This window comes from Coturnix japonica, chromosome 19 (assembly GCF_001577835.2).
Source record: "Coturnix japonica isolate 7356 chromosome 19, Coturnix japonica 2.1, whole genome shotgun sequence".
Lineage (NCBI taxonomy): Eukaryota > Metazoa > Chordata > Aves > Galliformes > Phasianidae > Coturnix > Coturnix japonica.
The window spans coordinates 6,950,321-6,978,304 of NC_029534.1; the positions used below are offsets into that span (position 1 = coordinate 6,950,321).

At 46.5% G+C, this 27,984-nt stretch overlaps 1 protein-coding gene across 1 annotated transcript in view; it reads left to right on the plus strand.

Moving 5' to 3' along the window:
* MRM1 (mitochondrial rRNA methyltransferase 1) overlaps positions 1-20,471 on the plus strand; it is a 36,262-nt gene extending 15,791 nt beyond the window's left edge. The window contains exons 8-9 of the transcript XR_001558993.2: positions 16,181-17,485; positions 17,974-20,471. The gene's annotated coding sequence lies outside the window, so the exon portion shown is untranslated. The remainder of the gene's footprint in view (positions 1-16,180; positions 17,486-17,973) is intronic.
* The last annotated feature ends 7,513 nt before the right edge of the window (positions 20,472-27,984 follow it).

The window sequence follows — 27,984 nt, forward strand, 5'->3', positions numbered from 1 at the left end:
GGAAAACTCATCTTAAGGAATAAATGCAAATCTTACATAATTGTGGGGCGCGCACAGGTTGGGGAGAAGCCACCCATGTTATTTCCAGACTCTGTGGAGAGATGCTCCAAGGGATGCTCTGAAGGATGCCCCAAGGCTGGCATTGTGCTCCTTCTGCAGCCCGTGCAGGTTTTGATACCCAGGGTTGTTTTCTTCTTCTTTCCTATGTGTCGGGGCAGAGTTAAGTAAAATCACAAAGAAACTGATGGATTCTAAGTGAGTTTGCTCTTTAATTTGTCAGAAATAACATCAGAGGAGGTGCTCGGGTGCTCCTGGTTATAAATGTGGCAGAGCTCCTCCTTGGAGCCCCCAGTTCCTTGCGTGCGCTGCAGGTAAGGAGAGCAGCAGCTCATACAGGTCAGAAATGCACATTAACTCCTTTATCTGTTTGATGCCTTCTGAGTGGAGTTGGATGTTTACTGTTGTATTGAAGGAATGGGATCTGACCCTTGTGTGATTTTGTTTTTGAGCACTCATCAGTAAGTGACGATAACAGTTCATTTAAGAGGATGTCTCTGTACAGCTCTGCAAGAGGGGACACCTATGGTTTCTTCTGGCTGTTTCCTCGGTGTCGAGCTGTCTCCTGGTCTGCTTCTAGTTTCCTTCTCCTCTGAGCAGTGCTCCCAAATCACTCCTCCTCCCACCCCCCACTCCCCCCGGCTTTTCTCCTTCCACTGCTGTGGCCGAAACTGAAATGAGAAATTTAGCAAAAAATAGAACAAATAGCAAAGCACAGCTATAAAGACAAACCAGCAGAGGCGTGCATGTGTGACTTACAGCCGTAGCCTGCTTTTATGGGGGTTACTTATTCTCCGTAAATTGATGAAGCTTAAAGGGGAGGCTAAACTTTTAGCCGATATATAGGTGGAAAGATATTAAATTCCCATATTAAAGATCATCATTAACCTGTTTGTTTTTTATGGGGCTAACAGTAAACACAATGGGCTGTGAACAGCGCTTTTAATTATTCCAATGAATATTCATAACGTACAGGACCTTGAGAGTAAATAAAGGCAAGAAATTATTCTGCAGAGCTTGATACATAGAAAGAGCCTGAAATTCATAGGGAGCAACATGAAACACACTCTGTGAACCTCTTGTCCTGCAGTTGCTCTGTAAGGAGGGGATGCAGCTCATGCTCAGCAACTTGTTGCAGAACCTCTGCTTGTGAGTTGGCATTGGGGGCTTCAGGGTAACTTTGTTCTTTAGAGTTCCTGATGCAGAGATGGAATCCTTGTTCCACACACAGGGATGTGTGTGCATTTCATGGGCATGAAGATGTGTGCAAAGGGATGGGGTGCCATGAAGGAAAGCGTGATTAGTGAATGAAGAGATTTGGTAACCTGTGGAATGGTAGCTTAAAATGACTTTATAGCTAGTTTCTGCCATCTGAGTGGTGTTGCGTGTATTGGTTGTATTTATAACTTAATAGCTTTTCTCAAATTTATTATACATTTTATGGCACTATATAGTTTTTCTGGGGTTTGTTAAGTGGGCGGAGGGCAGCATGTGGGGCACCAAGGTGGCACAAGGAGCCTGGCTGCTGTATGACTGTGGTGTATTGGGATCAGGCAGCCGTGCTGTGGTTTTCAGTGGGGCTGCAGCCCTCACTGCTGCGGTGCTGCTGTGCATTCCTGTACTATGGGTTTTGTGGTGGGCTGGGAGACTTGTCATGGTCTGAGCTGTGAAACCAGCCATTTCCTCCCACATGGAAGGAGATCCTGCTTGGAAAGTGAAGGTGCATTTTGACAGTTTGGGGTTTTGTTACCCACAAAATTCTGTCAAGTTCCCCTTGTTCTTTCACTGACCTCCAGCTGCCCCACAGCTTTGCTGCAGCCTCACTGCCTTTGGTTGGGCACTGCTGCATCTGGGGATGTGAAGTGTTGTAACTATGGGCACAGCAGCAGTGTGTATGTGTGGGTGAGCCCTTTCCTCGATGCTCAGTGCTGCCAGTGAAGCTGGGACACCAACGATGCAACCTCAGGGTTGAGTGGGAGATTCAGGCATCATTTCTTTGCTGATGGCAGCCCCAAATCCCACTCAGGGGAAAGTGGGAGAAGATGGGGTTGGGTTCCTACAGCGCCCAGCCCTCCCTGTGCCTCCCTCACCTGTTTTACCTCCACACCAACAGTGCGCTCCCCACCCCGACCGCCTTCATTATGGGCTGCTGGTCCGCCAGACCGCAATGCATTTATAATTTTTATTGTTATATCTTTTAATTTTATTTTGCTTTCCTTGCTGTCTTGGAGAAGGGAAGATAGGAGTCCATATTTATTACATTGCAAACGATCTACCTCTGCGAATGTATGTATCAGTTAATTTAATCTCAGCGGTTTTATTTAAACTGTTTTTCCTTCCTTTCTTTACTTCCCTCCTCCCATCCTCTCCCCCTCTTCCTCCTCCTCTTGGCACAAGGTGATCAGTTTGTTTAAAAAAAAAAAAAAAGAAAAGAAAAAGAAAGGATGGAAAGTAAAACTATCCCGTGCCTTTTATAATCGGCGCTGAAAAGGCTTTTTCTGGTTGCTACGGAATCGCGCTGCCTTTCACCGCTTCCGCCGTGTGCCTCCCGTGGCCCCCAGCCTGATTGACATTTACAAATTACCAAGCTGAGAGTGTTCAATCTTTGACCCGTGTGTTTCTATTCAGCAATGAGTGAGATTTGCAAGCATTTTGTCATATAATTACTGCAAATCCCTTGAAAATTTCCACAACAACGCCTAGATGAATGGTAATTTGTGCAGACAGCCGCTGATGCCTTTACAATGCACTAAGATGCAAAACAGTCCAATTTCTTTTATTTTATTTTTTGCCCGAAGATTTCTTGGGGGGGGTGGGGTGAAAAAATGTTGGTGCGTGTTGAGCGTGCTGTGAAATATTTGGATTGTTAGATTTATTTGCTTACACAGCCTATATTTGTGCTGATTTTATTGTATTGACTGTATGCATTTTTTTCCTCCCATTCTACAGTTTTATTGTGCGTTGGTCATATGCATACATCACCAGCATTGTTCTCCAGGAAATTTATTCCACCTTTCAGCGTGCTCTTGATAGGACTTATTGCATTACTAGTTAAGTGCTGAGATTTGCTACTACAAAGATCTGAAACAGCCCCTTGTAATGTTTATTTGCCAGCCCCAGCTGAGGTCATATGTTCTCATAGCACTTGGTGTGGCACGGCTGCATCTCACAGCCATTGCACTCCAATGGAGACTGGGATGGACCCAGCGCTGCCCCGGCACCGAGTGCCTGAAGGAGGGGATGACAACACCTGTTGAAATCATGTGCATTTATTTGTTATTGTGTGTGTTTATCTGTAATTGTTTGTATTTATTCACCTCTGTCGGTGTGATTGCCACGTATTGGCCAACACGCCCAACCACACCAGTGGTTCTGAGTCATTCAGATTGCTTTTTCAGAACTTCCCGCGTTGGTGCTACAGTGATGCATGCATGTACTTCAGTATATGTGAACATAGGTTGCATGTATGTTTGTGAACAGTATGCAGACCTACACAGAGGCTCTTGGTGCAGTGGAAGCTTCTCCTTTGCAAACCTGTGCTCACTCCCTGGTGTAAGAACCACAAGATGCATTTCGTTGGTGCTTGCTGAAAAGCAAGCATCCATACAAGAACTGAAATAACCAGGTTGCATTTTGGTTGTTGGTGCTTGTGTTGTTTTCCTCCTACCACAGGGATGGATGTATTGGCTCTGCTGTCCGTGCAATGTAAAATGCTGGGCTGGTGCTGCTGTTGTGGTGCCAGTTGCATGGTGCTGGGATGCTGGGCTCCCCAGTCCTTCCCATTATTATTTATTGGTGGTTTTCTTACAGAGTCAGCCCTGACTGCACAGCACCATTTTCCCTTTGCTGAGGGATTTCCTCTTTGCATGTGATTCTCGTGAGAAGCGCAGACTTTGTGCTTTGGGACTTGTGACTGTGTCAGTGTGCAGAGCCCGGTGTGTAGGAAGGAATTCTGGAGGTCACTCCATGTCACATCCCTGAACAGTTGGGGGCCCCCAGTATTATGGGGGTGTGTTGATGAAGGCGGGTGGCACTACCCCTGTCCTGTGTTGCTTCAGGGGCTTACCTTGCACTCCTGGAAAGACATTATAGTGGGGAAAAAAAGCCCTCAGAATAGAAAGAGTTTGTTTTCAAAGCATCTCTCCCAGCTCCGCTCGTCCTGAGTCGCTTTGGGTCACTGTGACTGATCGGAGGGAGAGTTCAGCAGCTGCAGCGCCTGAACAAACCGCTGCTGTCATTAGGCTGGAAATGTAATCTCTGCGGAAGGAGAGGCCATGGTAGACTTAGCAAGATCTGTTCACGTTATGGGAATTTAATGCACCTGGTAGAAACTAACTGCAGGTCATCAGTTTTTATTGGCGTAGTGCAGACATGCAGTGTGATGAACTGATCTGGCAAAGCATTAACAAAGATTTAAAAAAAAAAAGAAAAAAAAAAGAACATCATAGTAAAAAAAAAAATCCCAGATCTGTAGGGTTTTTTTGTCGTGGCCGTCCCTGAAATCACAGTGAATGTTGCTCTTCAGGTGCTCGGCTGTTCTTCCCCTGTAATTTCTGCTGCTGTGCTGCTGATGTAGATGCACTCTTACATGGAGTTCACAGATAAATTTTTGTCTGACGTGTATCTAGAACTTATATAGTCACCTACTAATTTAAACCAATTTGCCCTAGGTGATGGGTGAATACACTTGAAAATTAAATGGGTCTGATTTAAGCATCCCTTCTCTGAAGCCAAAGATTATATAATTAAATTAAAAGAAAATGTGTTTTATAATAAACTGTATTTCCTCTTGGCAAAATCCAATTTTGAAACAAGATTGTAATATCATATCGAAAAATGTTTTCCCATGGGTATTACCAGTCTATTTCATTTAATTGTTTTCACCCATCCTATGATGAGCTTTCAAAGTAGCAGAAGGAGCGCAGTTTTACAAAGAAGAAGGGGGAAAGGGACAGGGAGAGGGGAGGATGTCCTGCCAGCCATGGGCTGGTGATGCTTTGGGCTTGGCTGGTGGTGGAACCTGGTGCCACCAGGGCAGGAGAGCTGTTGGGTTCAGGGTGCCTGCAGCCAACTCTCAGCATCTCAGGTTTTCCTTCCCCAGCCATAGTTTGAGGAAACTCAATGAGCCACGTGTTAAAGGTTTTGCACTTAAACAGAAAATATTGAATGCTGTGGATCTGAGTGTGGATGAGCTCCTTCCCCAGTGCAGCTGTTGGTGTTAATGGTCGGGGTTGGATGATGCTGTGGTTTCCTTGGGGAAACAGGGAGGACTTTTCGTACTGGGGTTTGGTGTCCTGGCAAAGTGACAGCAGCAGGATGATGCAGTGGGAGCAGCCAGGTGGGATGCTCTCAGCTGACCATGGCCACAGATGGGACCACATGGTGCCACCCCACTTCTTTCTGTGTCCTGTCAAACAAATCCGCATCCCTGCTGAGCTGACATTCCTGAAGCCACTGGTTTCTCAACGCTGATCACATGCTGTGAGCTGGAGCCCCAAAATGAAGCCTTGCTTGCAGGCTTCCTGGCTGTGCTGTGTTCCGCGGCCTCGTTAAACCCTTCAGAGCCTTTATCAGGGACGGAAGCATTGACTTTCTGGGAGAATGTTGATTAAAGCAACAGCGAGTGGGAGCTGCAGGGCAGTACTGCCGGGCCCAGCCCAAGGAGCAGCACAGCACAGCGCAGCGATGTGATGAGCGCTGCTGCACCCGAACAGGTCGGGCTGTGCAGGAACGGGGACACAGGAGGGAGGAAATGCTTTCTGTGGTGTGCAACCGCCGTCAGCCATTTTAGGTTTCTGAATCCTATTTCCCTGGTGCTTCCAAGAGAAGCTTTTGGGGGAGTCCCCAGCTAAAACTCAAATTTGCATTTAAATGGAGTTTTTCTCTCTCTCTTTTTTTTTAATGAGCAGGATGCATGGGAGACTCAGACTATTAGGTTTCCTTGTGGGAGAGTGCAGAATTCTCTCACCTTTTACTTCCCACCCCCTCCCCAACCCCCTTTAATGCACACTTTAAATTAGACATTAAAAAAAGAGAATAGCGCGTCTTTAAGGAGGATATAATCATAAACAAATAAGTCTCGTTGCCCTTGCAGCAGAACTAATCTTCCCTCAGCTGAGCTGTGATATAGATCAGTAACAAGAGCCACGCGCAGGGGGTTCCTTTGAAATGCATAATACCTCCTCGTATAAATTGGAGTTGGTGTGATGGAGCTGTGAGATGACATATTGTGGCATGACCCCTCTCTACTGATTGTGGGTGAACCCTGCAAAGGTAAATCTAACACGGCGCACACATCAGACAATTTCATTTTCATCACCCAGGGACAAAAACATAGCAACAGAATCTTTTCAAATGATAATCTGCATGCTGGGCGGAATATTGTCCCTCCCTCCCTTTCCATTTCTCTCTCTCTCTCTTTTTTTTTTTTTTTTTTTTTTTTTTTGCATGTTCAATTCATGATGTAGGTGAAAGGAATTATAAATTGCTTCCAAAGTTCATTCATTCTCTCCTTCTCGTTCTTCCCTTTCTTTTCCTCCTCCTTTTGCTTTTGTTCTCTTTTCCTCCCTACTTTCCCTCTCCACCGTGCTCCTGTCTGTTTTGTGGTGGGGTTGGTTTTTTTTCTTCCTCAAAAGGGAAAAGGAAACAGAGAAAGTTTGGCGTTGCGTACATGTAACTGATTCATTCTTCTCATCCCCTCAGGGATGTTCCAGTAATAATGATTTATAGGAGTGCAAAAATCTATGCTCTTGCTGTTACCAACTAATATCCCTCCTACCCTCCAAAAAGGGAGTTTTCCTGTGGAAAGATCTTTCTGTACAAACCCTTCTCCCTTGCTTCTCTCCACTCCCCCTTTGCCTTCCTGCACTGTTCCGTTCAAGTACTGGGAGCCATCAGCCCACATGCATCACGCCAGCCAGGAATAGGAATACATCGTCCTGCAAAACCCTGTCTCATCCAGAACTAGTCCCAGCTGACTGAAATGATGTTATAGATCTGTTCTTTGTTCTTCTCTACAATGGTTTTGTGTTGTGTGATATTTGCAGTCCCGTTTCCAAAGCGATGTGCTGTGTGGAGCCGGGGGGATGAAGGCACTGCTGGAACAGGGAGCCTGCACCGTATAATGGGACCTTGAGGTCTGGCAGCCTGGCACTGCCCCAGCAAGAGGGCTGAGAGCTGCCCAGGTTGGGGCCGTCGTATCATCACATCATCCCATCCCTGATGTAAAGTGACACAGCTATTGTGTGTGCAGGGAGCGACGCGGAGATGGGTTTGTCGGTTCCACCTAGCGTGATGGCCGTCTCCTCCTCGCCAAGGAGAGGAGCGAGATTGAAGGAGAAGAGGTCAGGAAGACCTGGTCATCCCCTGCCCTTCTCCCACACCGCTCCTTCCTCTGGATGAAAATGAGGCCTGACAGATTCTGTGCCACCTGGGACTGCCGGGATGCAGAAGGATGCTCATGAGAGTGGGGCCGGGTGGTGATGCTGACACCATGGTGACAGTGACAGGTTCCTTCATTAGAAGGAGGCTCTGCCGTGCCACCAGCCCTGCCTGGCATCCCATGGCTGCCGTGGAGCAGTGGCTGGGGAATGGCTTTGTGTCCCCCCACTGGCACGTGGGTGCTGAGGTGGAGCAGGTGTGATAGGCGCAAGGGCAGGGCAGAAATGCATGATGCTCCCATTTCACCACTGCTTCACCAGTCACACTGCCTCCCTTGGCCTATTTACTCTCTCAGGCATCTAGTTCTAAAAGTTATTAGCAGATTGCTGGTTTTCTATCAACCTCAGGCACCAGTCTCTCAATGACACCGTTGTGCTTTAATAAAATGCGTCTGATAATCCTCAGATAAAGGCTGAGGAGGTGGGAGAGAGGAGGGGCTCTCGCATGGATCCCTCCAAGGGGCGGGGGCTAGAAAAGGGTTAAACACTCATGTTTCTAAATGGCTGAACTACTGTATGTTGTAGTTTTCAACTGCAAATCATCTTTAATAGCAGACATCACGGGATGGCTCATTACATTAAGCTATTTTTCATGCTATCTCCTGTAATATCCTTTAATCCAATGCGTTTCAAATCACCTCAGGCTAAAATAAGAGACATAGCGATGTAATAGCCTAGTGTATTAGTGGGTTAATTGCCCTGTTGTACTCTCTAGTAGATATCTGTGGAATGAGTTCTATATTAATTGTAAATTGCTTAATACATTTAACTCCTTGAGCAGCTCTGCACTCTATCTGCGGTGGGCGACCAAAGTTTGGGTGCTGTCCCGGCTGCATCCCGCTGTGTGTCCATGGCCCCATGGCCATCCCCAGCGGGGCACCCACAGGTGCTGTGGGAGGAAGGTCTCAGTAAAACATCACATCTTAGTGCTATGTTGCTGTCGAAGAAGACGAATGAAGGGCTCTGCAGCGCTGTCTCAGGATGCGGCAGCGGTCACGGACGCACGCGGCGTTCGGTGTCTCACGTAATGTGCAGCTGCTAGTTCTCGAAAATGACTTCTGTAGCAATAGGCAGACGTGGCTGCAGATTTGCAGTCACTTTTCTGAAGATTGGAGCATAAGTGCTGGCGGGCTCGCAGAGGGTAATGCCACTAATTTCCCTGGATTGCTCCCAGCCAGTGCGGGTGGGATGGGAGGAGGAGCAGCCTGAGTGGAGGCTGAGCTGTGTGCAGGTGAGGCATTGCTTGCTCATCTTTTCAGGGACATTCTGGTTTCTATAAGTGCTGGCAAAAAAAAAAAAAAAAAAAAAGTTATTGCAAATTTAAAGGGAAGGTGCAGAAAAGCACTGTGCTATGGTAATTTGGGAGAAACTTTCCTAAAGTGCCACCTACTGCTTAAAACCAGCAGCAGGGTGGCAGGGATTTGAGCTGTACCTGAAAGCCACCACCACCAACCTGCCTGGCCCAGCTGTGCCACTCAGCACAGTGCCCACAGCATCCTCTGTGCCTGCTATCTAAGGGAGATATAATGCTTGTGAGGATGCAGTTCAGGGAGCCTTTTTGTAACACACAACTTCAGATGTATGCTTCAGTTCCAGTGCTTTTAACAGAGCAGCATTTTAGTGCTCTTCACAGCTGGAATGTTTAGTGGAGGAGAAGGTGGGCTTGGGGTGGGGGCTCAGCAGGGCTCTCCTGCCCACCTGCTGCATGCAAGGTTCTGTTTCCTGCTCATGCTGCTTGCAGAGCTTCATACATGATTACTTCGGGCTTATGCCCAAAAAGAAGCTTCCAGCCCTAATTAGAGAATGTACATACACAAGCCTCCTAGATGGAGACTTCCTTGGAAATGTGGCCCAAGTAATGCTATTTGTGCCTTGCAGGGTGCAGAGGAGCAATGAAATGGGCACCGTGTGCTGGGGAAGCTGGCAGTGGGTGAGGAAAGCTGCCTTATGCTCAGCAGATGTCAGCCGGAACTGACCCTGGGAATCAGCTCCTTGCTCAGTGCCCTCTGCCATGGAGGCAGCAAAGCAGAAGGCCACCTCATTGAAGTCCCCAGTAGGCAATTCTGCTGTAAGGTAACTGCACTGACTTCAGCAGAACCACTCCTGATCTGTACTCTGTGTGCAAGGAGGAGTCAAGCATGGGGTGATGCTCCAGCATCGCCTCACCTGTTAAGAAATCCTTCTGTTTGCGTGAATATTTTGGGCTTCAAGAAATAGCTACACTCTATTCCAAGACATAACATGAAGATATCTGAGACACAAGCTGGGTGAAATGTTCATAGCTTGAAGGGGAACCTTCCTGGGGAGCTGGTTGTTCTATGAAGGAAAGACACCCAGTGCTTAGAGAGCTGGAAAAAATCCATCGAGTAATTCTCTCTCTATAAAATAGGTGGTAATGCAATCTGAGCTTAATTTTGATGGCACACTGTACTTCATAACAGCGACAACACCTTAAAAAATGTAATGAAAGGGCCTGATTTATTACCGAAATAATCCATTCAGCATTCCAATAAATAAAGGGAGAAAATACAACCAATGTTTCGGGAGAAGGAAAGAAAAAAAAATAAGCGAGAGAAAAATTGCAGCGCGTAGCACTTTTCAGTGAGCGCATCCACAGGCTGTGCCACATGCCTTGGTTTTTTTAGCATTTATTTTTCAGACAAATATCGATTCGAAGCTAGATTTGCAGCTCAGGCCTGATGTCCGCTCCGCATTTACTTCTAAAACTCTGGCCGCGAGATGCAGCGGTACACGGAGTGGCTCTGGGCGGCCAGGAGGAGGAGAAGGGGAGGAGAAAACCCTTGTGCTCTGCCTTGCAAATATTTGGTTTTGAATATGCTCTCGTAGCTGTTATTATGTGCAAAGCAAACATGTTTTCTCTTCGTGCCAAATTTGTTTTAATAACACAGTGTTACTTCTGCAAATGTCAGCTGCAGCCTCGTTCCATTCTGGTGGCACTCGGCCCGGGGCGGAGGCTGGGTGTTTTATGCTCCCTCTCCATTGCTTCCATTAATCTGTTTAACATGCCGGCGGTGGCGATGACAGCAAAGGCAATGAAATCCCTGCATGGCAGTGCTGGTGCTGCTGTTCTGTATGCATGAGGAACCCAAGCTGCCCAAGGAGGGTGCTGCCTGTGCCCCAGATCCCCACACCCTGAAGAACCCCACAGCCCTGCCCAGCCTAATTGGCCTGTTTGTTTGGCAATAAGTGATTCCTGCCTGTTGCGGCCTGGATTGTTTTTCACACCATTAAATGAAGTTCTGCTGTATTGATCCCTGTTTTTCCAATTTGAAGCCTGAAAAGTGATGAAGACATTTTCTTGTTCTCTCATGTACTTTTCCCTCAGTTCATTTAGGTGAGCTGTCTTTAGTTCCTTGCTCCACTCGCTGTAATTGCTTCTTCAGAGTGATGCTACACCGCAGGCGTGGGGCTGCTGCCTGGCTGGCCTTCCATAGGCAGACCAAGGAAGGTGAGGCTGAAGTCATCAGCAGGTTGGTCACAAATGACATCTCTGTAGCGGTGCATTGCTGTCTGCTGCTGGAACCTCAGACAGCACCAGGGCTGAGAGCTGGACCACAGGACAGCTTCAGGCTGCTCAATATTTGACTTCAGAGCTGGAAGTACCACAGAATACTAATTTTCTTCAGGCACAAATGTTGTCCTCTTTACCTTCGTGAAGAATGACATTGTCTGGATGTTTGTGTGAGGTGTGCAGGTGGAATGCAGAGAGCTGGTGCCTTTTTGCTGGTGTCTGTGGGGACATTATTGTTCCCAGCAAGGAGAACATCAAGAAGAAATGTTCTTTTCCTGAGATATTTTGTAGTTGTGTGGATGGGAAGTGCTGAGAGCTGTGGGTTCGTGGTGCACGATCTGTCCTTTGTGCTCTTGGCATCTGCTATCGTGGAAATCCCTGCTCCTGAATAGCCTTGCAGAGCGCTATTACAATACCAAATAATCTGTGAAATAGACAAGAGACTGGGAAAGGAACGTGGTAGAAAAATGAGCTCGTGCCAATATATTTTTCCAAGAATAGTAAAAAATCCAGCGTGTGGTTTAAAAACATGGTGCCTTCTCTTCCCTGCAACTGTTAAATCCTCAGAAAGAGGGTAAAAATTAGCAGAGGGGGTAATTTTCAGTGATGGGAGATGTGTTTACCACCTGAGTGGTAGGAATGAGATCATGTGGGGGGTTTTTTGTTTCTATTTTAATTTATTGTAAACTACCTTATGACAATTGGTGATAAAAGAGCTGAGCCTTTCAAAAATCCATTCTAATAAAACACTGTATGACCTCATAGATATGCATAGGATTTAGAAATAACATGGATTTTAATGAAGGTACTTGAAAGGTATGGTGCCATATTGCAATTTTATGGAAGATCTTAGATTAATGAAATTAAACGTGAACTGCATTGTTTAGATGATGAACTTAAGGTCATATCTGCAGCATTTGAAAGAGAAACCTTGAGTGGAGGGTGTAGAATCATTGATTTAGACCCTGGTAGACAGCTGAATAGCAAGCATTGAAGCATGAAGGTAAATTCCCATATTTCATTGTTAGAAGGTTAGCTGGTGGCTGCCAGCTTTTCAGTGATAATCACCAACCAATTCCACCCTGTTTCAAAAAAGATTTTGCCTTTGTGTGCTAAGACACTTTTAAAAACCATTACTGTTCAAAGCAGGGGCACGCTGTTTAAAGAGAAGCTATTTCTGGAAAATATAGGATGGCAATGAGTTGATGCTGTCCTTGGATAGCGATGCTATTAAGTTCATTAGGATAATCGTCCATTTAAAATGCTTATAAGGAGAATTTAGACTGTTTGCTGAGGGTGTCAGACACCTCCTACTGCAAGTCATAGAATGGTAACTACCTGTCACCAGTAATTAGCTCTTTTGCTTCCTTAAGATGGCCTATAAGACAATGACCCTTTCAGATTTAAGTACTGTTTTCCTGCCCAGAAACACGGAGGCACACAGCACACACATGCACACACAGGGAATGGATGCATGCACGTGTGTTAAAATAATAGATGTGAATTTGTACAACAGGAAAATTGCAAGGAATGAAATCCTCAGGCCTAAGGAATAAGTGATAATGGAATGATACTGCCAATTACAGCTCGAGAACAGTGTTGTCACAGGGAACAGCTCATGTAGATGGAAGGATGAGGGGAGGAGAAAAGGTTCCCTTTTGACAGTTTGCCGTTCAAGCGAATTTGTCAAGGATGTTAAAATTAGATTTAACTGGGCCAGATCCTCAGATGACATAAATCAGCCCAGAGACTTCAAACCATGGGCTGGCCACACATTCCTCTTTGTTCTTTCTTCATCTTTATTATCTGCATCATAACACTGCCTTAAGGCTGCAATGATGCTTTAAGCCCCATTGTCTTAGGGCTGTACAGACACAGTAAGAGAAGGTACTGCCCTTCATTCCCCTGCTCTGGCAACTGTTTATCACTTAAAACATCCATGGGTTTTAGAAAACCTGACGTGTGTGGGAGATGAACACCTTGTCTCATCCAGGCTTTGAGCTGTGGGAACCTCTTTTCAGGGTGGGTGAGATGAGCTGCTTTGCACAACAGCAAGAGCAGTCGGGTTCCCTTTAGTGAGTGCTGTTGCATACCAGAGTGAGTACGTGGAGATGGGGGCAAACCCAGAGAGATGCTCACAGGTGGGAGTGGGGTGGGTGTCGTTCTGTGTGTGTTCTCCTGCAGTCTGAGTTTTTGGCAGGCTGAGCAAAACTGCCACATCAGGAATAGTGCCAGTAAGGAAATTAGAGAAGAAATAGTGTTCAATAATGGTCATAAATGCATTATGATCATTCCTTTCATTAGAAACTTCCTTGTTTTCTCCCTGGCGTACACCAGAAACAGCTTGTGTGTAATTTATTTGTGTGTGTTTGGGGAGAAGAGGCAAAGGGAATAAAATCTTAGTCATTAGACATTCAAAAAGGCAGCTGGGAGATGCAGGGATGTGATGCTTATGAAAATAAATGGCAGCCATGTGTCCAAACCCCCAGATCACGCTTGAAGGTCTTGTCCCTAGAAGTTATCTAACAGTCCATTCAGAATGGGCCACTGCCTCTCGCATATCCAGCATGCATCCAGGTGCAACTGGGCAGTAAGAGCAGCTTATGTGGGATCTGAGGGGCAGCTGCGTCCCACTCTTCTCTGCTGAGCTTTCTGCCATGTGCAGCTCTTGGCATCAGTCAGACTGGTCTCGCCATGCCCGGTTCTGTGGAGCTGGTTGGCCCAGCTTTTCACAGATCCGTAACTTTCCACTCTGTGCTAAATCTGCCAACAAATATTTTTTCATTTTATAAAGGACCTATTGGCATTGGCCACTTCAGAAATGCTGACCCATTAAGTCTAAACAGGCAAGTTAGGGCATGTGAAATATCAATTGATTATAAAACCCATATCAATTGACGTTTAGCAGCCCCACTAATGGAGAGGAGCTCATTACATAGCAGTTAACCCTCAACGCATATATATTAAATAATCAATTAGTATTTATTTAACATACAATCACCTCCCCATTAGAGCTAAATTAAAAGCCTCTTTATGGGGGCCTAGCAGAAAGCTCTGCAGTGTGCTAACCTGCAGCCAGAACGTGCATTAACAGCATGGATCTGTGTTACCTCCGCTGCCCTCAGGGTGCTTGAAGTGACAAACTGGAAGGAGGGTATTGAAGTTACACCTGGCTCTGGGAAGGGGAACTCTGCCCTGGGCTGGGATGGAGCAGAGGGAGGCACAGCTCACAATAGAACTTCCATAGGGCCTTGGCAAGAGCAAACAGCTCCTGCAACACAACGTGTTCTGCAGGCAGATCCTGCTCCTGGGAGAGGCCAGGCTAAGAGGGAGGGGAGGAAGAAGAGAAAGTCATAATTTCCCCTTTGAGGACAGATTGGAAAGGTGCTGCTTGTCCCAGGCTGAGCAGGGTGTGCTCTGTGTGTTTGGCACATCACTCAGCTGTGAAAAGGTGGCTGTAACACCACGCTGCCTCTTATAATCAGAATGTTCAATTAAAACTCATTCCAAATGGTACAAGGGGTGAGGCTACATAGTGAGAGGTGAGCCCAATTTCTCCAGAATTAAACATAGAGCCGAAAGAGCACCCACAGCTCCCGGGCTGGGGAGGGTGCTCACACTGGGGATGTGCAGTGGGTGCACCCAGAGATGTGGGACACAGAAGGGAAAGGCCTGAAAGTAAAGTATTTTCAAGGGTAAAAAAAAAAGTAAATACAAAAGAAAGGAGAGCAAGGAGAGATGTGGGCAGACAGAAACGCTGTATAGAAAGCAGAGGTGCCGCGGTTGGGTAATGGAAATAGGGCAAACTGGGGAGCTGGGAAAGGAGGAGAACTAAATTGCTTGAAATGAGTCTCTCCTGTGCTATGTCCTGAGCTGCTGTTTCCATCTGTGCGGAGCACTGAATATAAGCAAATGGATTTACACCAAACAGAGATAGGAGTAAGGGCCTGGGAAAGAAGAGTAAAGCACGGAGCAATTCTCTTTTCCTCGGAGCCTCAGTGAGTTTTATATTTGGGTCTAATAGGCCCCAAACCTATTTGGAGTTGAATTATATCACCCCTGCCCTATGCAATAATCTGTTTTCTGGTGGGGGAGAGCTGGGAAATCAAGCAGCTTCTCCAGAAGTCAATTTTGGTTCTCAAAATGGAGCCAGCTTGAGAGATAGTCATTGATCCACTTCTCAACTTGGAGCAAATTTCCATACAAATAATCAGATGCTCCCAGCTGCCAGAGTTTGTAATGCTGGGTGGGAGGGCTGGGAGAACTGGGTGTGAGCAGGCATGCTTGCTGCTTTGGGTTCCTCCTTTTTGCCATACAAAGTCTGAATTGGGAGTTGCACGGGGGATGGGGTGGGAGAGGATGCCTTGGCTGCCCTCTTAGCAAAAATAAATGAGCTAATGGAAGCAAGTTGTTTGGCCTCGTCCTCAGCTGATGGAAACTGGAGCTGCCCTATTAGCCTTAAAAAAACCTTGATCTATTTAGGCTCCTGAGAAAGTATCTGTGAATAACCCAGGGTATGCGGCTTGATCAGATGCTCTGGAAACTTGGGGAGCTCTGACAGCAGGGCAGCTGATTCCATTTATACACGTGTGAGGGGGTCTGTGCCCCCCAGCCCCTGGCTGCCCTGGAGGGAGAGCCCCAGTCCTTCTGCATCAGTGGCAGTGGAGTGGCAGAGGGTGCCAAGGGGTGCAGGGAGGACAGAGATGGGGTAGGACCAGACACGTAACCAGGGGTGTACTAGAGGGGGGACTTTGCTGAAGGGATAAGCAGAATTAAACAGGAGGAATGTGGCGATGCTGTATGAAGTGTAAGGGTAATAACAAACCTGATGGAAAAAATTACTTAAAACATTTTGGATCCATCCAGAGATCCAAATAGGATATTATTTAATTATTAGAACATTTAATTGTATTTCAGGCTACCTTCGCTTTTCATCTCTGCTGTGGACTAAAATGCAAGTATGTGTCAGTTCCTGCCCCCCAAACCTTGGGGAGGACTTTGGTGTGTGCTGCTCTACAGTAGAAAGAGACCTTCATGGTCTTTCCTCTCCAAGGACAGCACCGGTTGCCTGAGCAAGTGATGGTCACCTGTATTCACAGGTATATGATGTATTTTTAGCACCTGCAATAAATTACTGCTTCTTTCCTTACAGCTTCTGGAAACATTCCCAGTCCTTGGCTTATTCATCAAGATTGTTACAATTCTGCTGCCACGAAGAGGGAAGTATCTTGTTCTCCTGTTATTTATTAGCATTTGCTGTAGTGTGAGGGACCGTGATGGGGAGGGGAGCCCTGCTGTGAGGGGCTGCGAAATGACAGCAGCATCACAGGGTGTGAGCAATTCAAACAGCCACGTCAGGCAGAGAATTTGGGAGACAGATGTAAGACAAGCAAAGGAAAGATGTGGAAGATTCTTGAAGTACCTCAAAAGAAACGCAAATGAAACGTATTAAGGACGTGTCTGTGTGCAATCAAGGCCTGTTGGAGCTTCACATTGGAGATGTAGGAACTTCTTTATCTCATAGAAAGAGATAACAAGAGGGCTTTCTGAAAATGGGAGAAAACCACTGCAGGCCTGTTTCTGCCTAAAAGCCCAGTGGGACAGATCATGGAGTCTGAGGAGCAGGGAGTTGTGTGCTATTCTGTTAATAAAAAGCAGAAGGAAGTAGCAGAACAGAATCAGTGGAGCAAATCCAAAAGCAAATGCCCTATCAAACAGGCAAAAAAAAAAAAAAACACCTCACCAAACAAAAGCTGATGAATTTCCAAGGTAGAATTTGTTGGCAGACAGGCTGGGCTGATGTTTCCTAAAGCAACCACCTTAATCCCTCCATTCTGCAAAGGGAATGCCAAACAAAAGAAATCTGCTCAACATTTTCTATTAGCCTGAAATTTTGCCGTAGAGAAAATGATAACAAGGAAGGAATTTTCTTGGGAAAAAGAAGAGAAAAGGGAGCTGCGGAATTATTTTAGTCCAGATGTCTGCAGTGCTAAAAACGAGTTCTGGGGCAGGACAATAAACTCATACACAAATGTTAATTCTGCTTGCAGTCATCCAAGCAGTTCAGTCACCAAAGCCCATTCATGGTCTGTGTGCTTCCACACAGAGGGATGCTCCAAAAAACTTTGACAATCCCAATCTAAACACGTTTGTGTCCAACTTTCTAAAGGTCCTTCTGTGTGGCTGCAAAGAATAAGTAATTTCTATCTGCAACACGTTATGAAGTCCTCAGGAAGTAGGCACCAGGGCAGCGTAAAATGGTTATTTTAGCAGTATCTTCTCTTACAATTGCTTGTTCTCCATCTCCACAGAGGACAGCTGCAGTGATTTAAGCCCACCAGGCTGCGGAGTTGGTTCTGTTGTGAAGTGCCTGAGCTGCTGTGCAGGACTTGGCCATAAACTGCACAGCCCAAGGAAGATGTTGCTTGTTTTCTAGGACAGGATGAAATCACCCCATGTATGTCCTCTGTCTATTGCCTCTCCGGGCAGGGAAAACATAAATGCCTTTCCCATCATTTTATTTATTGCCTTTCTGTGTTTCTTGGGAAAAGAAAGGTTTTATTTTTTAGCACTTTTGTGTGTATGTGTGTATATGTGTGTATGTGTGCGTGTGTGTTTAGGAGGTTAAAAAAAATTTCTTGCTGTCAGCAAGTGATGTTACAAACCTGCTCTGACAAGGCTGGTTGTATATTTACAGTTGGTGAGAGCGAAGGCTTCATCAATCTTCACGCTTTGAAAGGGACAGGCCCGCTCCCATGAGCACCTGCTCCGGGAGAACAGCTGAACTGTGACTTTCCAGGGAGCTAGCTGTAAATTTTAGCCATTCCCCCCGCAGCCCACGCATGCTTGAGCTCTTTAACCTTCCCAGGCTGGCAGGAGTCCCAGCAATCAGTTTAGTGCAAAGACTGGGGTTCTTTTTAATTAACCTTTTGTTTCCCACTGCAGGTGTTTCGAAGTTTCTTAATGTTAAAAAGGAAGAGGAAAAAAGCTGTTTGCAGAGGTGCATCCACTCTCTTCCACTTTTGCTATGCTCCGTGATCAAATGGGTCCGGTCTTTCTCATGTTTCTGCTCCTCATTTGCCTCCTGCATGTAAGATTATACCAACATCTGCTCCGAACCTCTGTGGGCATCTACACAAAGTATTCCCATGAGTATATTTCAGTTCTAGTCCTGCAAGGTCACCCTTCCATCCTTTGTGAGGCACCTGCTTTTCCAACCCACCCTGCTTTCTCCAGGCAACGTTCTCCCGACGCCGGACTCCCTCAGTGGGTTGATGTTCTGTTTAATTAGTTTGGCCTCTCGCACCCGGCTGGGGGAAGTTTGATTAGAGACTCAGACAACACTTCTGTTCCTTCAGCCTCCGGTCCTCCCAAAACACACACCCGATGAAAGGAGAAAAAATGCCCTTTCCTGCAATTCCAGGCAGCCCGTTCTGCTTGGACCATCCACGCTGGTACAGCACACAAGGCTGGTGAGAAGTCAGAGCTTAGTAAATGTTGTGGTAGGGCACAGGGAAAGGGTTTACTTATGTTGTGCTTGGGAAGCGCTGCACTATTTTTATGCACTAGAACAGGTTGCCCAAGGAGGCTGTGGGTGCCCCATCCCTGCAGGCATTCAAGGCCAGGCTGGATGTGGCTCTGGGCAGCCTGGCCTGCTGGTTGGTGACCCTGCACATAGCAGGGGTTTGGAACTCGATGATCATTGTGATCCTTTTCAACCCAGGCCATTCTATGATTTTTTATCATAAGAGCACTTGGTTTCCTCCAGCACTTACCCTGTTAATAAAAGAATCTGTATCATTTAGTCTGGTTAAGCAGCAACAGTATTTGCTGCTTAAAGGCTTGCCCAGCTACCTAAACTCCAGACACCTCATTTCAGAAGGGAAATATTCCTGCACTGTAAGAAGAGAGTGCTGTTGTACTATTTGAGCACTAAAATCAGTCGAACAAGACTGTTGTATCTCTTAAGAAAATTCATATGTGGAAATTTATCACAAGGAAAAAATACACTTAAGCCCCACTTAAAATAATAAAATACATCTTTTAGAGAAAGTTTCAGACTTTTTTCTGGGTAAGAGGAGTAATGGTTTCTATAATTTAATAGGTGCTAAATTTGGTGAGGAGTGCCAGCAAATCCATTTCACATGGTGATATTTTATCTCCCCTGAAACGGTCATTTTCACAAATGCCTTTTTATTGGTTCCCTTGTCCCATGAAGCACCCAGGCTGGAGCTGGGGTGTGTACAGCAGTGGGAAGGAGTAAGGAAACCAGTCAATAACAGGGACACAAAACAGGGGCAGGAACTGCACGAGGGTTAAATGTGCTCCCTGTATATAGACAACATTTCTACTTTGACCCGCAGGGCTCTGGCTTTTTAGCTCTTGCTCTTGTAGGAGTTAAGGTGGATGCAACTATTAAAAACCAGAGATGACCCACATGGAACCGTGGGCGAGAATAGCACTGAAAAGACTGAAAATAAAACAACCAACAGCCCTCCCCTTCTGCAGTTTGTGGCCACTGTCACTGCAAATAAACTGAGGTTCAGGAAAGGGAATAGAGAATTTTTTGTGGTTAGGACACAGAAGTGGAAAGCTCAATGAGTTTTCAAATCAGAATAAAATGGAAAGAAGGGGAAATATGTAAGGGTTGGTTTAAGGAGGCAGTGCATGAATTCAAGTGTGATATGTCAGCCATGTTCACAACCAGCACAAGGTCTTTGCTGCCCACCCTTACATGTCATATACTTGTAATTGCCACATACTTGTAATTCTATTGTACTTTTTTTTTCCCCCAGTTCTTCCACCCTCTGAATTCTCCCATTGTAAGTGGGGAGTTTCCATGCCTGGGAGCTCCTGCAGCCCTGCCTGCGTGGAGGAACAAGGATGTACTAATATTGGGTCCTGAAGCTGCAAATGCCGAACGAACCAAGGAGTAAAAGAATTGACAAGACAAGCAGTGGTGGGAAATGGAGGGAAGACTGTGAAAAAGGTTATAATAAATAATAAGAAATGTTGCATGGGCCAAAGGAATAATAGATCAGCGATGGAAAGACTCTAAAAGCTGCTGAGGGTTATTTATTGATGGACATTGTTTTAAGAAAAGAAAAAAAATCAGTGACAGTTTTCCTTCGTGTTCATAAAGGCAGAGCAGGTGCCAGAATGAAAGATAAATTCCCTTTTGCATAAAGAAGAAATATTGAAGGAAACTGAGCAGAGGTGATGGAGAAATTAGAGCGTTGAAAGACCCTGAAAGCATGCGGTCCATGTCAGCATGTCAGAAAACCTCTCTCAGGATTTTCAGCTGAGTCAGCAGAAAGCAGGAAAAACTGTTGCGGGAAATGAGAACCTCTTTGAAGACCAGTAATGGAGAGGTTCCTGCAAGTGTCATGTCCGAAGGTCTGAGGAAAGCTTTCCAGGAATTAAAATTGGTGGTGTAGAAGGTACCTCGCGTGGCTGAGTGGCCGATGTGCATCGTAATCTGGGACTGCAGGAGAGAAATAGGAGAAGTTATGAGTGTAATTAAGGGAAACCATGATTGGAAGCTGGGCCAATAATGGGAGAAGAAAACTGACAGAGGGTTTCTGAGGAGTTTGTGCAAATAATGAGCCAGGGAGAGCCAAAAGATGCAACTTGTGCAGTAGCAGCAGTGTAATGCAGTCAAGAAGCGTAACATGGAGTGGAAGTGATGAGTATGGGACGTGGAAGTGCCTGGCGGAGCTCTGAGCTGGTGGTACACACACAGCTGTTGTGGGGATGCATTGGTTGGTTTCTGTTGCCCTTGCTATTGGGGGGGACGGGATGGGGGGAGAGGGGGGTCTGGTCTATGAGCACCAGGTGAGTGGTTACAGAGTGAATGTGAATGTAACTGGGGTCTGAAAGAGACACAAGAAAGGGAACAAACCCTGCAGGAGCTGAGAGTATCTGGCCTGCCTGGGGAACCTGCAGGGTGGGTCCACCCCAAGGCCAGCAGTTGTGCTTCTGCAGCATGTGCTATGGAGTTCTAATGAACAGCTCTCCAATCATCCTGCAGTAGGTGAGGGCAAATGAGACAGCTACTGTCAAACATGGTGAATCAGGCTTGCCAATGGTTAACCAGGAGGAAAACTTTATCTGAAGGTGAAGTTTATTTGTGTGTGTGTGGAGGGGAAACAGCATCACTGTGGGTCTCTCCCAATGGCCATTCACCTGATCTGCAAATAGCATTAAATCACTCATTGTGTTGCTCACAGCCAGCAGGTTGATGGGGGCTGACAGGAAGGTTCAGCTTTCTCCATGTCCTCCTGTCTTTGTTTCAGGAAAGTCTCCTTCCCTTCTACAGCACAGGAACGTGGCAGCCTGGATCCACGTTTGCACACACAAACTCCACCCTGTCAGATGAAAGTCCCACCAGGTGATGGCCATGATGGGCTCACATGGGGCCCTTCATCAGAGCTCAGCTGGGGGTCTGCAGTGTAAAGAGGGAATGAGGAGGGAGGTTCTCCAGCACAGCTGCACAGCATTGCTCGTGCTGCCTGACGGGCGCTCGGCCCGCTTCAAACAGCAGGAAAGCGAGGAAAAGACGAAAACGCGTCCCCTCGAAAGCAGGGCACGTCCAATGCAGGGCTGCTCCCCGACGGCCGCAGCAGCAAAGCGCTCAGGTGCTGCCTCGTGCATCGCGAGCCTCAGCCACGCGTTGTGCTCCGCGCACGAGGCAGTTTGCAGCCCGGGGGGTTGCGGGGTGCCGGGCCGGCTCAGCACCGCCCGCCTCGATGGAACCCCCGGCCCGCAGCAGCTCAGGCAGCGCCCACCCTCCGCCGCTAGAGGCTGCTGCGCACCTCGTTAAACCGACACCCGCACGGCCGTCAGCGGCGGATCCGACGGTAGGTGCGTCGCGGGTGGGTGCTCCGAGGGCGGCGGGGTGGGGCGTTCTGCTCTTGGAGGGCGGCCCCGTGGTGGGGGGGTCTTGGCGTCGCAGCTTTGCTCCGAGTCCTGAAGGGACGCTCCCCGACGGGGCGGTGTTGCGTGCCGCAGAGATGCACGGACGTCTGTTAAAGTAAATAGGTTACGGCCCAACGTAAACACGTTTGCAAAGGAATCCTGTCAATCCCATGGTAAAGCCTTGTGAGAGATCCTTTGTCTGAGCGGAACCGCAGTTCTCGGGCAGCACCGCGCGCAGCCCCGGGGCCGGGAGCACCGCGTGGGTCGCAGCGCTGCAAGCTCGGTTCGGGATGCGCTGCTCCGCTCCGCTGCTGCTGCTGCTGCTCCCACCGAGCGCTGCACGCCTGCGCTGCACAGCTCAGCTGTTGTGTGCCCGGCGCTTCAGGCTGCGCTGTGACGGAGCGCTGTACAAGCCTAGTTCTTAATGTAGGTAAATATCAGCACTTTAACCGGCATCCTTCCTCCGAAAGCGCAGGTTTTCTTTCCGCTCCCCTCCCGCTCTTGCCACCAACTTGATCTTATTAGGCTGCAGAATTGTAGGTTTATCATACATCTGGACCACGAAGAGCCCGTAGCAGCCAGGCTCATGTTCTCATTTCTGTATCTTCCATCAGCGACGTCAGTTCAGGGTTTGGGTCTTGAACAGACCACGCTCTGCAAAGGATTGCACTCTAATGCCCGTATCTGGTGTCCCGTGCTGTTTCGCCTTTAGCCCTTTGTGCTGCAGACTGGGAACCGCTGGCATTCTCTACCTGCAGAACAGCAGGGAGGCAGCTGCGCTCATCTGCATCCCCAGGGCTTGGGGTCACCTCGAAGTGTGCTGCTCCCACTGTTCACACAGCACTCTGTTCACTCTGCTAAGTGCATTCAGAGCTGCCGACAAGTGAGGCTGATGGGGCACTGTCAGCCTTCCCGTGGGCTGTGTGTTAGGCAGCATTGCTGCTCTGCCTTTTAGTAATTTTATGGACCTGATATTTTAAGGCACCAAAGGGAACGATGATGTTCATTCGACATGTGAGATTATAAAACAGTGAAGTGTTTGTTTGCATGGCCTGGGTTGGTAATGCCTGTTTTAGAGAGCTTGTTTTATTACCAGCTTTCTGTTGGGGAAGAGCGGAAACAGAAACAGCAGAATTATTATCATTTATTTTGTTGCAGTTAGATTTTTATGAAGATAGGGATACAGATGGATATATAGATATGCACAAGCAACTGTAAGATGAAAACAGATCCGCTTGCCAAAGCTGAATTCTTGCTGCTCTTTGCAGCCTTTCCAGGGATGTTTGTTGAAGAACATCAGTGATTTGCTTTAATGAAGTATAAAAAGCATGCAGCAGTGCAAGGGAGTCTTATGGGCAGAGGTGAATAGATGGTCATTGCAGGCAATGTGAGTTCTGTTTCATTGCTGCAGTCCTGGAGGCTTTGCGCCCATGAAGAGCTGTGGAGGTACTGAGGTGTTTGGGAATGGGATATCCCAGGCTGGGTTATGTGGCACTAGCAATGCATGCAAGTGGATATATTTGCATCTGGTTGCCTATGCACAGTACTAACAGGAAGAAGTAAAAAGGTGCTGCTGGCTGATGTGCATACAGTGTGTCTCCTGTAGAGCAAAGTGGCCATGCAGCATTTTGCTGCAATGGGAATCTGTCTCCATTCACTGTGTTTTGTTTGAGAGAGGAAGTTAAAATCTGCCCTTAGGTGTATGCCTGCATTTGCTATAGAAACTGGGAACTCTTACCTGGTGACGGGTTACATGTGTGCAGCTGGGGGCAGAATGAAGCCCATGGTTGACAACAGCCACATAGGCGTCACCTCCATCCTTTCTTCCCAGGTATTTTTCTGTATGACAAAATGTTCCCCTTTCTTCCTTTTCCAGAAGGGCCCCCTGTAGCATTTGCTGTGTTTATCGCTCATGAGTTTCATTGCTGCTCCATAATCAACAGCAATTCTCCCCATTTTATAGTTTTAAAACCATCCGTGCTCCCCTCTTACCAGCTCTGTGGATGCCATTAATGTGCCTTGAGATGATGGTATTTTGTTTACAGATGCCTTGCTGTTGTAAGCTTCTGCCATTCTGTGGTGCAGTTGCTAGAAAATGGATTAAAAATTAAATGCACATATTGCTTTGTTTGTTTGTTTTTAACTAAATCTGTTTTCCAGTTAGCTCCCGATTTGACCAAAGGCTGCATTGGAGTTAATGGAGTGGATTTTGCTCAGTTTATGATTCTTTCTCTGAGATAACATAAAAGGTGTTGGGTCAAGTTTTGTTTATGTTGTGACTTGTGTAAACGCCGTGGTAAAGCACACTCCCACCTCTTACCCAGGGCCAAAGCAGTGACGATAAACTAAATCAAGTGCACAGCTGTAGGCACAGCCGACAGTAACTGGGCTGGATAGTAAATATGAAACCTCTGTTGATCTGCCAGCCCGCTCCTTCATTTCTCCTTCATGCTGTTGCTACCTGGACATCATCTCTGATTCCCCTGAGCTTTCCTCCTGGCAGTGGAACAGTTGGTCCAGGAACAAGTTGTTCTGTATCTGATGAGGTGGGAGGGTGGGATGCTATCCCTGATGGAGAGAAGCCCTGCTCTACCACCGCCACCTCAATCAGCCAAGTAAGCATGAAAGAAATACCTCTGTATTCTTGAGTTTAGTGCTCAAAACAAATGTAATACATACTTATGGAATTACTATCAGCTTTAATTGTGCTTACACTAAGAAGCTTCAGCTGTAGACATAGTTTTACTTATCTACAGGCTGTGAAAATCGAATAGTTAAAAGGAAGTCTTCATGATGCGCACAGCCCGCTACTTGAAGGTGAGGTTCTGTGATTCTAATTGCAGACAATCCCAAGTAATTCACTGACAACAGCGCTGTTCCAAATTGACTCCATGACAGCAGAGATGAATCTGGCCCTGGCGTGTTCCTGCAGTGAACTGTCGTTATGTTTTGTCCCCATTCCTCCTATGGAGCATCTCTGCTGCTGCGTCTTGCAGCACTCTGCAGGGACACGGCGAGGGTATTTTGCAGGGACAGATCAGGCTTAGCTGTCATTTCTCTTTGTGGGGAGTACCCGTGGTGCATCCTTGGCCTGTGTTTCATATTCTGTGTGTATGACAGGATCTGATGATTGAAGCCCACTACCTGGGATCCAAAATGAATTGTTTGTTTTCTCATGTAATGTTACGCTTCTGCAGTTCCTTCCCCTTTGCACACATACACATATGCGTGCATTCAAACAGGCACACTGGGGCTTCATCATACAGCAAATTGCTTATACACATGTAAGCAAATATCTTCTCAAATCATCTCTTATCACCAAGTGGGGTGTGGTGCTTGTTGTTCAAGGGGTTGAGGTTGCCTTTCAATCTGCCAGGGCCAGCCTGACACCAAAAATAAACAGCATAAGCCTGGAATGGTTGTCACAAGGGGCAGAGAGAACTTGTCAGGCAGGAGTGTGTGAGCCGGCAAGATGATAATGTGGCATGACACTTCTGAAATGAGACACCGGTTGCCATGGTGAGGAGTCAGGAGGGACTATCTCTCCAGAGGCTGAAATAAAACATGCTTTAAATGATGTTTGATTAGAATTTAGATCATGTAACTGAGTGGCTGGACCCTTCCCCCCCCTCCTTTCTCTTTTCCCCCCCCCATCCCTTTACTTGTTGTCATTGTCGTCTTTGGCTGCTGGCGGAGTTCACTTTGGGAAGAAAGGGCTCTGGGTCCGGAGCAGCCCTGGCCATAACCCCTCTGCTCCACCACTTCCAGCGTGCTGAGAGGTTACTTAGTTCCATGCCCAGTCAATTATGCTCCTCGCTAACTCTGCTTGCGTTTTCCACTTGAGTCCATCATAGTTTAAACCAGTTAAAAATGATTCTCTCTGCTCTGAAAAACAGATAATCAATAACACCCTGAGAATATTTCTTGTCTTCGTTTGCTTTCCCTGACTGGTCCACTCAGGGTATCTGTCATCTTGCTAATATATATTAAAAATACAGTCCATGAAGTCTTAAGCACAATATCCGTCTTGGGCTCTTTGTAATAAGAGAGGGTTTTAATGCATGCATGTACCAGGCTAAGTGGTGAAAGTAACCTGAACCAGAAAGCATTGGAGAGAATGATGCAAAACATGGAGGCCTTGTAAATGAAATACCTTTAAAGTAATTGTAGCTTTCTTTGCAATATGCTACTCAGTTTATTACTCATATCTTTCCGAACAAAAATGGACAACACAAGAGCCGGCCATGGGCTACGAAGCTTTTGAATTCTTTGGTGTTTGTTGGTGTACCCGGACATTTTAAAACCTTGAAGCAGATATCCGATGCATCAATAAGTCTGTTGGACAGTAATAGCCAAGTCCAGTGCTGGCTGGATGTGGATAGAAGCAAGGGCAGATATCCCAAGCACTGATAATCTCAAGATCTCTTGAGGGACATCTGTTTCTTGATGTAAATCAGACAGCTTTGCTGGTGTTAATGCACACCATACCAGGGCCTAAGTTCTTTTAGGTGTCATCTCTCATCAGCTGTGAGTAGAAGGTGCTAAAATACAGGGGGCTTTTTTTGCTTGCTGAAGCAAATTGAGTTTGATGACTCACTGTTGGGAGTCATTGGTAAGTCTGTATTGGACGAGTCAATGCAGCAGCAGGTGTTATTGGTGATTTTTATTTGCCTGAAAGGCAGAAATTTAATCATGGAGACTCTACCATAGCATCCACCGGATGGAGGTACTTTACACGTTGGTGAAATTCCCATGCAGCTGTGAACAGGGGTCTATGTAGCTAATAATGATATTCTTATATACACACCGTAAATGAGCTTTCTCTTTATCAGCACATTTAAATTGTGGTCATTTGCTTTGGTAATTGAAATAGTTACAACAGGCCAGTGAACATGTGACTGCAACTATGGTTTTCTCAGTTACTAAAATCTCTATGCAAGACCATGATGATTAGAGTCTCCATTGTATGTATTTGGAAGTGTGTGTGTGGGGGGGGGAACACCATGTAGTGGCTATGTATGAGACAGAATGTATTGTAGGAGTCACACGATGCCCTGTAATTTATGGGAGACAAAGAGGTACATTAGATATTGTTAGAATACATAATAATCCTCTGGCAATAATTTATTCGGCTTGCAAGGTTAGGATCTCCATAATTCTTAGTTGCACTCTAATGAAGACTGCTGATGCTTATTATATATTTTTGTGTACATTAGAGGTACCTGTGAATATATGGATACTGTACTTGCCTCCTGCTACCCCACTACTCAGAGCTGCCAGGGGGACTATATTGTGAGGACCATTTGTCTAACCAGTCCGGGAGAGTGCACGAGCTGTATTGGCTTCTTGTCAGAGGTTCACTTTAACTTTGTGCCCATAAAACCATCTGCTGCAGATTCAGCCTGCTTTTCTCGTGCTGCTGGGTCACCGCTGGCTCTGGGCCATGGACTTCAGCAGCACACAGTGTCATTCTGCAAACCCAGACAAACCAGATAGATGTTCCCACAGATGCGTTAAGCTGGGTGTTCCAACCTGATGGGTTTGTTGTTGGGGTGATCCGGATTCAGGGAGTGATGACAACTTCAGAGGATAAACAGTTCTGAATGGGGGGGGGTCTCAGCCCATCTCTCTGTTGATGGGCAGCCTTCTTCAAGAAGCGTCTTGCACTTCTGGCATCCTCATCTTACAGCCAAGGTATTTTTCTGCTTAGCTGATTCCAGTAGAATTCACACTTAAGAATCACTGGTAAGGAATGGGTTAAAATTATTTATAAGACTTTTTATGCATATTAATTTGGTGTTGCTCTATTTTATCACTATGCTGCACTTTGTACAGCAGTTTTCAAAATGCTTTAAGTCATGTTTGCTTTGCATGCCACAGTTTAATCTGCCACATAATTTGGGTTACCCATGCCATGGAATTTACTTGCCACTGACACAGAAATTAGTCCCGAAGTGCTGGAAGATCCCAGGGCTGCTGCTGATGGTTGCCTGTTAGCAGCGTAGGCCTATAGCTATATTATATAGTGTTTTCATGTAC